The sequence below is a fragment of the Symsagittifera roscoffensis genome, chromosome 4, assembly GCF_963678635.1.
Source record: "Symsagittifera roscoffensis chromosome 4, txSymRosc1.1, whole genome shotgun sequence".
Lineage (NCBI taxonomy): Eukaryota > Metazoa > Xenacoelomorpha > Acoela > Convolutidae > Symsagittifera > Symsagittifera roscoffensis.
The window spans coordinates 7149546-7163351 of record NC_087065.1 but is presented as its reverse complement, the minus strand read 5'-3'; the positions used below and the strand labels follow the sequence as shown (position 1 = coordinate 7163351).

Here is a 13806-nt window from a genome sequence, read left to right as displayed (position 1 = left end):
AAAAGTTTTGTATGAAATTTGAATATGTTTTCTCTGATCCAGAGTGTCCTTTAATGTTTTGTGTATGCGAGAATCATACTTAAAGGGAGACAGGGAACTGTAGATTCATTTAATTGGTATTCTAGAAGGTCTGTGTTTTCATTATTGTTGTATTATTAGATTTTCGAAAATATCGGAGGAGTGTTTTATTTCCTAATATTGTTGTATCTGCCTTTACGGGTTTAGTTTTATATTTGTGCCATGATTTTAGTTGTCTAATTATTGGGTCAAGATTTTGATATTGTTTCAAAGTATTAATTATAATTTTATCTGTTGGGGGGAGAAAAATGTTTTATTTCTAATTTAGATAAAGGAATTGTATCAAGTGGGTCATGGAGGTCAAAAACTTGATTTGTTGTGTATTTTGAATTGTTTGTTTGCGGTCCTGATAAATTTATTTTATCAGTTAGATTTTTTTTCAATTAACGGAAAAAAGTATTTTTTATGCGGGTGTTGTTTTACTCTTTTTTGTTGGGTGTTATTTTTTATCCATTGTGAATATGGAATTGGTTTAAAAGTTGATGTTCCGAGTAGATCAACTTCGTAGTGGTTATTTTGGCAATCTAAATAAAGTGGGAAGTGTTGTAGATTATTTATTTGTGATTGTTCAACGTCAGTTTTTACTGCATATTTGCATTCTAGTCGGGGTGATGTTTCGTTTTCTGCAAGGTAAAATTTTATATTTTTGGGTATTTCAACTGTAGTTTTACGTGTAAGTAATTCAGGTGGTGTATTTCGACTTAAAGTGTCTGGTAATGCAAGATTCTTTCCTGCTGTCCAAACTATATGTAAGTTTGGGAATTTCATTAGAATTAATTGAAATCTATAAACTCGGTGGTTTGGATTAGATTTTTGTGTAAAGAGAAAAATGATTGGTTTGTGATCTGTGAATAGAACTGTTGGATGTTTTGATCCAAGTATCAGAAATTCATATTCTGTTAGTGTATATTTTATGGCTGTACATTCTCTCATTAGAGTTGAGATTCGTAGCTCTGATTGAGTGAATACTCGAGAATTTGCTGATATAAGATTCATTTTGTTTGTGCCATTGTGTGATTGTAATAATGCTGCGCCGATGCCAAAATTCGAAGCATCGCACATTGCATAGAATGGTTGATTTGGATCTGGAATTGTATTCGAATTTGTTCAGTTAAGAGTTTTTTAATTTCTTCAAATCGTGCTTGATGTTCTGTTTTCCATTCAAAATTATTTTGTTGTCTAAGCATATTATAGAATGGTCTTAGGTATAATTGCATTTTATAGACATATTTGCTTAAAAAATTTAACATTCCAAGGAATTCTTGGATTTCCTTTTTGTTTGTTGGTGGTTGGAGCTTCTGAATAGCATCAATGCGTGATTTTAATGGAGTGATTGTTTTTCTTTCTATATTGTGTCCTAAGAATTTAACTCGTGTTAAAAAGAAGTGTGATTCATCGGGGGCGGCCTTCAGATTTTCGTTCTGAAGTATTTTGTGATAGTGTTCTAAAACATTAAACATTTCTTCTTTTGTCTGTGATTGCATAAAAACATCGTCTAAATAGGTGATTGCGTTTTTCTTGAGTATTAGTGGTCTAAAAATTTTGCTCATAAAAGCTGAAAATGCTGCTGGTCCTATGGATATTCCATAGAATAGGCGGTTGAATTCATATTGCTGATTTCCAATAACAAATTGTGTTAAGCGTCGCGATTGTTCATCTAGTGGCATTTGATTATATGCACTATTCAAATCTGCGGTTGTAAAGTATTTTCCGTTTATTTTTGTTAAAATAACTTGTATTGGTTCAATAGGCCAATTGCATTTTGATTCGTCTATTAGTGAATTGAGATATCTAGCGTCTAGAACTAATTTTAATGATTCTCCTTTTGCTAGGATGATAACAGGGTTGATAAATGTGTTAACTTTTGGTTGTTCTTCTTTGTTTACCGGTGATATAATTTTGTATTGTTCTAACATATCGAGTAATCTGTTCACTTTATCGTGTAAATGAATTGGTACTTTACTTGCTCTTTGTTTTTTGAAAACTGCGTCAGGTTTTAATGGGAGATGTAGTGATGAACTGATTTTGCCAACATCAAATTTGGATGTTGCATAGACTGATGAATATTTTATTAGCTGTTTGGCTAACTTATCAAATTCGTCTTGTGTTATTTGTGAATGTTGGGAGTTAAACATTGTTAAAAATTTCTGTTGATTCTCTGTATAGTTATTTATGTTGAACGTAGGTTTGAAATATGGGGTTTTTGTGAAATAATCTGTATTTCTTTTTTCATTACTTATTATATTATTTATGGATAATTCTTCATTAAGAATTGTGGATTGACAAATATCTAATAATTGGAGTATATTATTTACGCGGTATGCTTTTTCGTGTACTGGTGATATCGTAGCGTTGGTTTCGCAATATCCCAAAAGTCCTAAGGGTAATGTTACTTTATAGGGTGTATTATTGTATACATGTAACGAAATAATATCTGAATTCGAGTTTTTCAAATATTTTATGGATGAAATTGTGATTTTGAAAAATTTATGGATAGGTTTGAATTCAAAGTCTGACATATAGAGTTGTTGTTTATTTTGTTTTTTTATCATATTGGTGAACTTGTTTTATTGAAAAATTATATATGTTTCCTGATAGTGGTTTCAGGTGTTTTCTTTGTTGGTTATATATATATTGGATAAAATTTTGAAAAGAATGGTGGTTGTTTATTTAATCTTTGGAAAAATGTTAGGGATGTGTCTTTTGTTTTTGTGTATTTATCTTTGATTAGTATTTTAGTATTCAAAATGTTGATTGTTGGTATATATTTAGAAATAAATGGTATTCCAATGATATTGTGTTTAATATCAGTGATATGGAATATTTGTTTAAATGGTTTATTTAAAATTTTATTTTGCTCTATTGTTCTAAGAAATAATTGAATTTTTCCATAGTTTACCAATGTTGATCCTTGTGCTGTTGCTAGTTTACTGGAGGTTTCAAGAGGTGTTAGTTTTGGGTGTAATGTTTTTATTTCATTCCATGTGGGAATGTTTATTATGTTTGATTCTGCTCCTGAATCAATTAAAAAATCAATTTCAAGATCTGGTGGTTGAAATTCTTTGTTTCTTGGACTTTCTAAAAGAAATGGTATTGTCCAAATTTTTTCTTTGGGTTGTTCTTTTTGTATATTTTGATAGATGTGATTTGTATTCAAGCATTTTGTTTTGGCATTTTCATTGGATTGATTTGTAGTGTTGATTTCGTTAGTTTCTTGTGCCGTTTGTGTGGAATGGATGGGTTCAATATAATTATTGTGAAGGAGTTCTAATTGATTTTCATATATATGTGATGAAAAAGGTTGTTCATATATAATAGGTTCGTAGTCATTTTCGACTGCTACCATATTTATGGAGATAGTGTTTTCTGTATCACGTTCTGAATCTGATGATTCACAGTTTATTTGATTTAGTTGTAGTTCGTTATTTCCTGTGTCATCAATACCTGGGGGGTCTGATGTTGTTTCTCGATTTGATTGTACTTGATTAATATGTCTTTGATGTTTAGGTGTACTACTTCTGTGGCGATTGTTAGAATTATTATAATGGTTATTTTTTCTGTGTGGCGATTGGGAATAATTTCTATGACGATTATTATATCTTGAATGTCGATTTTGTGAATTATTTCGTCATCTGTTTTGATAATTATTGTTTGGTCTGTTATAGTTTGATCTGTCATATGAGTTATTCCTTGATCGATTGTTCGGGTAATTCTGGTTTCGGTTGTTTGAATAACTTCTATTGCGATTATTTGAGTAGTTTCTATTTCTATTATATGATGACTTTCGTGATTGATTGTTTGGATAGTATTTATTCCTTGATTGGGAATTAGATCTAGAAACAAATTGTGTTGTATTTGAATTTGATCTGGAGTAGTTATTTCGACTATTTGGTCGATTATAATGATTTTGTGACGAATTTTGTGTATTTCTTCGTTCTGGTGATCTTCCTCTATAACTTGAGTTATATGGTGATTGGGTTCTCGTGTAATTGGTATTGTTCGGAAGTGGTTTTCCTGAACTGTTGTTGCTGTATACATTTTTGTTTGGTAGATTTTGGTCTTTCTTCATGTATTGATAGAATGATTTATTTGGTTCTTTATATTTTTGAGGTTTGTTTTGATTGTCCTGTTGTTTTTGTCTACATTCAGAAATACTATGTCCGTATCGTCGGCAATAATTACACCATTTTTTGAAAGATGGTTTGCCTTTAAATTTTGGGTGTTTTTCATAAATATTGAGTATTTCAGTGATTTTTTCAACGAGGTCTGTATCTGATTCTTGTATATTGTTGATATTTGTGGTATTTGTATCAATTCGGTTAATATATTGTAATTTCAGATTTTCTGTTTCTTCAAGTTTCATTGTGAATTCCGCTTGCTCTAGTTTGTCTACTAGTTTTCTAAAATCTAAATCGGGCTCTCGAATTGAGGAGGGATGGGATGCTCTCTTTTTTATTGCTATTTTCCTTAATTGAGGTGTTAAGGTCATCATTAAGATTTCTGTCATTTTTGTGTTTTTATAGTCGTGTGTATTTAATGAGTATGCTTTTCGAACTAGTGTTTCGATACGTACTGCTAATTGTTTGATGGTTTCATTTGGTGATCTGCGAATTTCATTACATAAAATTCTTTGTTGTTGTTTGTTTCTTTCGGAGTCAAACATTTTTGAAAATTCTTGTGTAAATCTTTTCCAATTTGATTTTATTTCTATAGGCAATACTGAAAACCATTTTTGGGCTGCGCCGTCTAAGGTTGTCTGTATCAACGCTGTGCGTCGATGTATCCAATTTTGATGTAGTGGCGTATTAATTGGTTCAGGTCCTATATTTAAAATTAAATTTGCTGTTACTGCATTTAAATACTCTTCTACAGAATATTCAGGGTCTGTTCCTGTGAATACCATTAATGGTTTGTTTGATGTTATTGATGATCCACCCATAAGGTATGGATTCATTGTCATTTGTAATGATTCTGCGGCATTTGGCATTTGTGAAAATTTTGAAAGTTGATTTTTTGTTATTTCGTGTTGTTGAAGGTAATATGGAAGTGGTATTTCATTTTGCATTTGTGTTGGTTGATACGAGTGTGTAATCATTGGGTTTTGTGGCTGAATTGGTTGAAAAGATTGTGTATTAATTGGGTTTTGCATTTGTATTGGTTGTTGATTTTGTGTATCTGTTGGGTGTGGAGAAAAAATTCTATTATATGTATGATTTCTGCACTCCTTGTCCACGATATTCTTGAGTGTATGGTGCAAATATATTTGGTTGTAAATAATCATCATCAGAGGATAGATAATCCGTTTGATGAGATGCTTGTTTTTTATTTTTATTCTGTTGAAAGAATGGGTAATTTTCACTACGATCCTGTGGAGGATGTGATTTAGTTTGAAAATTTACTGAGTTGGTTGTTGCCATTGGGTTATCTCAATATCGAGATCTTATCTGATTATTATTATTTTTTCGTGGGGGATAGTTTGTTTTTGATGAATGTGCGTAATTATAATTGTGTTCCGCAAAAGTGTTTCTTGTGAACGTTCTGCGTGTTTTTGACGGTATTGTCATGGGTCTATATGTTTGATAATCCATTTGTGAATATTTTGGAGCAACCGAAGGTTTAACGGTTGATTGTAAGGTTACTTGTGCTAGTGAAGTGTTTGTATTTCTTGGTGTTGTTAAATTTGGACGTATTGGTGAAATACTTTGTTGTGTAGTTGTTGTTTGGACAATTTCTTCATTTATGAAGTGTGATGGTGTTTGAATATCTTGTTGAGTGAGGTTCCTAGTTCCATTTGGGTTTTCATTGTGTATGACGGTCGAATTTAAACTGTTATTTCGCGTATCGGGTAAAAATGTATTGTAGTTTAATGGTGTTGCATCAATGGATAATGGTATTACCCTTACATAATCTCTTACATAAGATATTGTACTTATTGCCTGACTTGAGATTGATTGTGGGATATTTATGAATGCATAATGACACCATTCGGGGTCCCAAACGTAGTCTGATTGTTCTGTGATGGCGGTATCATCGTTTGAATTTTGGGGTCTGAAATTTTTTCTTGCTTGTGAAATTAAATCTATATTATGTGTGAAATAATCTATTATAAACCATGCCAAAATTTTTTGTAAGTCATGTTTTGTATGTTGTGGAACTTCATCTTTAGTGAAATTTTCTTTAATTCTATGTAGAAAAGTTGAAAATAGTGTGATTTCATGTCGTACTTTTATATGTTTGGATGTCTCATTTGGTGAGATATGCGGGATTGGGTTTTCATTTTCTAATATTGAAATATAACTATATATTATTGCAAAAACTTCATTAGTAAATATGGAGTTTGCTCTTTGTGAGTTATGATATTGTATGCTTTTTATATATTCTGAGAATACTTTTGAAAATTCTAAATCAAGATTGTCTGTTTGAATTACATATTTGCGGTGATTCGGGTTTGGTGAGCTGAATTCTATGGTGTAGATTCCGTATTGTTGTGTTAAGTTACATATATCTTTCAGATAGTGATCAATAATCTGTCTTTTTATTTTTACATCTGGGAACTCTGTTTTACATGGGCTAATTCCGGGTTCAAACACATTTAGAAGAAAGTTCTTACAAAGATCATGCTGTCCTCTATTATCGGGTGCATCTACTAAGAAGGGGTAGATATCGTCATCGTCTGGACTATCTTCACTTGGAGTGTGTGTTTGGCTCATTTTTTTCGTTTAATGACTGTTAATAGGTAATTATCGATGTGTCTAATTGGTTGATTCCATGTGATGAAAAAGGTTGTTCATATATAATAGGTTCGTAGTCATTTTCGACTGCTACCATATTTATGGAGATAGTGTTTTCTGTATCACGTTCTGAATCTGATGATTCACAGTTTATTTGATTTAGTTGTAGTTCGTTATTTCCTGTGTCATCAATACCTGGGGGGTCTGATGTTGTTTCTCGATTTGATTGTACTTGATTAATATGTCTTTGATGTTTAGGTGTACTACTTCTGTGGCGATTGTTAGAATTATTATAATGGTTATTTTTTCTGTGTGGCGATTGGGAATAATTTCTATGACGATTATTATATCTTGAATGTCGATTTTGTGAATTATTTCGTCATCTGTTTTGATAATTATTGTTTGGTCTGTTATAGTTTGATCTGTCATATGAGTTATTCCTTGATCGATTGTTCGGGTAATTCTGGTTTCGGTTGTTTGAATAACTTCTATTGCGATTATTTGAGTAGTTTCTATTTCTATTATATGATGACTTTCGTGATTGATTGTTTGGATAGTATTTATTCCTTGATTGGGAATTAGATCTAGAAACAAATTGTGTTGTATTTGAATTTGATCTGGAGTAGTTATTTCGACTATTTGGTCGATTATAATGATTTTGTGACGAATTTTGTGTATTTCTTCGTTCTGGTGATCTTCCTCTATAACTTGAGTTATATGGTGATTGGGTTCTCGTGTAATTGGTATTGTTCGGAAGTGGTTTTCCTGAACTGTTGTTGCTGTATACATTTTTGTTTGGTAGATTTTGGTCTTTCTTCATGTATTGATAGAATGATTTATTTGGTTCTTTATATTTTTGAGGTTTGTTTTGATTGTCCTGTTGTTTTTGTCTACATTCAGAAATACTATGTCCGTATCGTCGGCAATAATTACACCATTTTTTGAAAGATGGTTTGCCTTTAAATTTTGGGTGTTTTTCATAAATATTGAGTATTTCAGTGATTTTTTCAACGAGGTCTGTATCTGATTCTTGTATATTGTTGATATTTGTGGTATTTGTATCAATTCGGTTAATATATTGTAATTTCAGATTTTCTGTTTCTTCAAGTTTCATTGTGAATTCCGCTTGCTCTAGTTTGTCTACTAGTTTTCTAAAATCTAAATCGGGCTCTCGAATTGAGGAGGGATGGGATGCTCTCTTTTTTATTGCTATTTTCCTTAATTGAGGTGTTAAGGTCATCATTAAGATTTCTGTCATTTTTGTGTTTTTATAGTCGTGTGTATTTAATGAGTATGCTTTTCGAACTAGTGTTTCGATACGTACTGCTAATTGTTTGATGGTTTCATTTGGTGATCTGCGAATTTCATTACATAAAATTCTTTGTTGTTGTTTGTTTCTTTCGGAGTCAAACATTTTTGAAAATTCTTGTGTAAATCTTTTCCAATTTGATTTTATTTCTATAGGCAATACTGAAAACCATTTTTGGGCTGCGCCGTCTAAGGTTGTCTGTATCAACGCTGTGCGTCGATGTATCCAATTTTGATGTAGTGGCGTATTAATTGGTTCAGGTCCTATATTTAAAATTAAATTTGCTGTTACTGCATTTAAATACTCTTCTACAGAATATTCAGGGTCTGTTCCTGTGAATACCATTAATGGTTTGTTTGATGTTATTGATGATCCACCCATAAGGTATGGATTCATTGTCATTTGTAATGATTCTGCGGCATTTGGCATTTGTGAAAATTTTGAAAGTTGATTTTTTGTTATTTCGTGTTGTTGAAGGTAATATGGAAGTGGTATTTCATTTTGCATTTGTGTTGGTTGATACGAGTGTGTAATCATTGGGTTTTGTGGCTGAATTGGTTGAAAAGATTGTGTATTAATTGGGTTTTGCATTTGTATTGGTTGTTGATTTTGTGTATCTGTTGGGTGTGGAGAAAAAATTCTATTATATGTATGATTTCTGCACTCCTTGTCCACGATATTCTTGAGTGTATGGTGCAAATATATTTGGTTGTAAATAATCATCATCAGAGGATAGATAATCCGTTTGATGAGATGCTTGTTTTTTATTTTTATTCTGTTGAAAGAATGGGTAATTTTCACTACGATCCTGTGGAGGATGTGATTTAGTTTGAAAATTTACTGAGTTGGTTGTTGCCATTGGGTTATCTCAATATCGAGATCTTATCTGATTATTATTATTTTTTCGTGGGGGATAGTTTGTTTTTGATGAATGTGCGTAATTATAATTGTGTTCCGCAAAAGTGTTTCTTGTGAACGTTCTGCGTGTTTTTGACGGTATTGTCATGGGTCTATATGTTTGATAATCCATTTGTGAATATTTTGGAGCAACCGAAGGTTTAACGGTTGATTGTAAGGTTACTTGTGCTAGTGAAGTGTTTGTATTTCTTGGTGTTGTTAAATTTGGACGTATTGGTGAAATACTTTGTTGTGTAGTTGTTGTTTGGACAATTTCTTCATTTATGAAGTGTGATGGTGTTTGAATATCTTGTTGAGTGAGGTTCCTAGTTCCATTTGGGTTTTCATTGTGTATGACGGTCGAATTTAAACTGTTATTTCGCGTATCGGGTAAAAATGTATTGTAGTTTAATGGTGTTGCATCAATGGATAATGGTATTACCCTTACATAATCTCTTACATAAGATATTGTACTTATTGCCTGACTTGAGATTGATTGTGGGATATTTATGAATGCATAATGACACCATTCGGGGTCCCAAACGTAGTCTGATTGTTCTGTGATGGCGGTATCATCGTTTGAATTTTGGGGTCTGAAATTTTTTCTTGCTTGTGAAATTAAATCTATATTATGTGTGAAATAATCTATTATAAACCATGCCAAAATTTTTTGTAAGTCATGTTTTGTATGTTGTGGAACTTCATCTTTAGTGAAATTTTCTTTAATTCTATGTAGAAAAGTTGAAAATAGTGTGATTTCATGTCGTACTTTTATATGTTTGGATGTCTCATTTGGTGAGATATGCGGGATTGGGTTTTCATTTTCTAATATTGAAATATAACTATATATTATTGCAAAAACTTCATTAGTAAATATGGAGTTTGCTCTTTGTGAGTTATGATATTGTATGCTTTTTATATATTCTGAGAATACTTTTGAAAATTCTAAATCAAGATTGTCTGTTTGAATTACATATTTGCGGTGATTCGGGTTTGGTGAGCTGAATTCTATGGTGTAGATTCCGTATTGTTGTGTTAAGTTACATATATCTTTCAGATAGTGATCAATAATCTGTCTTTTTATTTTTACATCTGGGAACTCTGTTTTACATGGGCTAATTCCGGGTTCAAACACATTTAGAAGAAAGTTCTTACAAAGATCATGCTGTCCTCTATTATCGGGTGCATCTACTAAGAAGGGGTAGATATCGTCATCGTCTGGACTATCTTCACTTGGAGTGTGTGTTTGGCTCATTTTTTTCGTTTAATGACTGTTAATAGGTAATTATCGATGTGTCTAATTGGTTGATTCCAATTATACAAGTGTACTGGTTTGTGTTTATATTGCTTTTTTATTCTTCTTTTTCCTCTTTTTGATAAATTTGAAGTTGTTTCTGAGTCGGAAAAATATAATTGATCGTGAATAGGGCAATTTTTATTAATGGATTCTTTTAATTTATAAAGTTCGTCTAAATTGCTGACTTCTGATTCTGAGAATGCGTTTCTATTTTTGGAAAATCTTTTTCGTGTTATTTGTCTTTGTTTAGTTATTATTTTCCTTTTTAGTGTTTGTCGTTTTGTTCTGATATATCCAACTGTTTGTGTGTGAGGTGTGATTACAAGGTCGTATTTTTTGTTATCTATTTCACAGTTGTGTAAAACGATTGTTTGTTTGTTTCCGAGATTTTTAAATGACATAAGGTTTAGGATGACGGATGCAAGAAGTTGTTAGATGATTTCTATTTTCTTAAATTGTTAGTCCTTACGATTTTTTGGTTAGCTTAACCTGGGTCTATTTGTTCAGGGTTGGAGAGAAAAGTATATCGATTCCGAAGAATAATTTTTTACTTTCTCGTGGCTAGTATAAGCTAAGGTGTTAACTTACTTAATCTTACTTAGGGGTAGTGATTGTGTTCAAGGGTTGGAGAATAGTAAATCGATCCACAAGGTTCAGGTATAATTAGAACGCGAGTAGTTCGTTAGATACTATTTTAAACTGACTAAGTCTAAGATTTATCCTGGGTCTGGTAAGAGGAGGGTTCAAGTGAAGGATGAATAACCGAAGTTCTTCACTGTTTATCCTAATTTGAATGATTAGTTTTGTTCAAAAATTTCTATTAGTCTTGGGTTTTTTGAAAGGGTTGGATAGTGAATCGACGTTTGAGGTCGTTAGACACTAGCTAAGTGGGTGGGGGAGAACAAAATTGTTCTTTTTGATCCAAGGATAGGCCTTGATGATCAAGTTTTTTAAATTTAATTAAATAGAAAATTAATTAAGATCCAAGGATAAGCCTTGATGATCTGATTTTAAAATTAAGTGAATTTATGTTTAAAACGGTTTAAATTTATTTAAGAAAAGATTTAGTGTTTTAATGATATTAGTGAGCTTATGATTGCTGTTATGTTTTAGGTGATGAAGCTGGGACAACTGATGATTTTATGATTAATAACAGTTTATTGTCATGCTACTAATTTTTGTTTTGATTTTCAATAAATATTTTCCAAACATTGTTTTATAGAATACTGCAGAATTTTAGGAAAACGTTCTGAGATCTTTTTATCAATCGTTTTTGTATATTAATATTTTGTTTAGCGCCTGAAATGATCATGAAGATTGACTTCAAGATTTAAGTTTGCAAATGAAAATCTAAATTCATTGCTAATAAAATTCTAAATATAAAAGTTTGTGTTGGCTTTTGCCGTACTATCATATAACTATTTGGTGAGTTTCTACTTTGTCGTATGTCGTCTCTGGTTCGAGGTCTTCTTCCAATTCCGGGTAGTTCTATTATCGTTCGGAATATTGGCTCTGATCTATTGAGTCGTAGAGACATTTCGATTAAATTATCGTCGTGTAACATTTTAAAAATGTTTTGTCTAAATTCTAATCTATTTTTGGTTAATTCGAAGCTATTAAGGTCTTGTTCGAGACTTATGGTCGCACCAGATGAGTTATAACCGATGGTCTTAACTCATAGAGTAATTTCGGATAGGGTACACCGTCTGCTCGTCACGCTATCTTATTTTCGGCCGGATAGATTCGTGCAACTTCTTAGTCTAATACCGATCCTAATCTTACTCTTATACTATTCTAGTCTCAGGTTGTTTAACTAGTCTCTGCTAGGCTCAATAGATCTAGGGTATACTGGTTTATTGCGGCTGCTGAAGTTCTCTTGGAGAGGCGACTAATTTCTAAGTTAAATTCAAATCTCTCTGGTGCTGAAATTACAAGTAATTTCAGCACTTACAAATAAGTGGGTTGTTAGTTAGATGGATCATGATTGGTTAATATTAAATACTTTACAGTGGTAAAGTATCTAATTTATCCAATCATAAAATGTAGTTTAGATCAGGTTCCAGTATGACAAACAAGATTAGCTATTTCAACAACAACGACGGCGTTCTCACTTTTATTAGCCATTTTTAGGAAACAGTTATGGATATTTTTCCTAAAAACAATTATTTTTTGCGCAAAAATTTTCGAGGCTGGAAATATTTTTTCAAAAAATGTTCATAATGTTTGTCGATCTTTATTTTTTAAGTCGCTCACATTGATTTTCCGAAATCTCTGAGAACCTAAAAAAAACCTATTTCAACAAAAACTTATTTTGAAAAAAAAACAAGGCTAAATGAACCGTTTTTTGCACTTTTTGGATCATTTTGACAAAAAAAATGTTTTTTTTTGGCGAGTACTCTTCCTTCTTTCGTTCTTTTCCTTTTCCCTATTCTCCCATCCTTCTCAGCTTTCTAGTGATAGAAATGTACATTGGTTTTTGAAATTTGAACGAAACATGTTCATATTTTTATTATTTTTAACAAAGAAAATACCACTCAATAAAAGCAGCCAATTGGCCTTTTGGGTGTTAATTCAGGATTAAACTACAGTTTAACCGACCTTAGTTTTATGAGATTGTTCACTTTTTAAGACCAATTCATGATTTATTATTATAATTTGTAGCATAAAATTTACACTTTTCTTCCGTTTTCATTCACAGCGTGACGCAAGCAGCAACAATCAACAATCCTCATCTTCTTCCTACTCAGTAGGGCCGCTCACTCGCTTCTTTCTCCCTGGTCTCACCTCCCCCTCGACGCCCACCCCGACCCCCACCCTCTTCGACAGAACCGCCGCCACTGCTAACACACTCCCAGACACCATAACAGCTACACTATCTGCACCTGCGACATCACGTGGTAATAGTTTGGGGGGACATACCAGTGGTAAGAAGGGGAGAAGCCACAGCAGCACTGTTGTTCAGTCGCAGCAGCAGCAGGAAAACACAGGAGGGGTGGACATCTCGATATACAGACGCGAGGCTAGTTTTCTTACTTAAGCTGTTACAATGTTAGGCTCTTTTCTTTTTTCCACCCACCTGGTGGTGGTGAGGAGGGGGGTGGGGGTAATTAAGGGAAAAGAGCCCAATGTTATAATTATTCATTCAATCGTAAGTTGTCTTGAGTTTGGTTATTGGACGTAATTATCGGGTCTTTCCCATTATAGTCTCGTCTCCCCCACCCCCATCTTCATAACAAAAAAATATAGCCCCATCCTCCCCAAACAGTGATTTTTTGGGGAGGTCTATAATTCACTGGGGGCGAGGGCTATAATGGGAAATATCTTAAATTTCATATCATCAAAAGTTCATTAGAAATTTATAAAACATATTAGAGAAATACCAGCAATTTACATAAGTTCATGTGAACTACCCGCAATTTACACAACTTCGACCAAAAATTTTTCTCTTTTTCTAGTCGTTCTACGTGTTATTTGGTTAAATGGGTGATATTATC

At 32.4% G+C, this 13806-nt stretch overlaps 1 protein-coding gene across 1 annotated transcript in view; it reads left to right on the top strand.

Annotated features, from left to right (window-relative positions):
• The window catches only part of LOC134844023 (synaptotagmin-7-like), a 117294-nt gene that overhangs the window by 30853 nt on the left and 72635 nt on the right, over positions 1-13806 (top strand). Inside the window, exon 2 of the mRNA XM_063860477.1 lies at positions 13011-13331. The gene's annotated coding sequence lies outside the window, so the exon portion shown is untranslated. The remainder of the gene's footprint in view (positions 1-13010; positions 13332-13806) is intronic.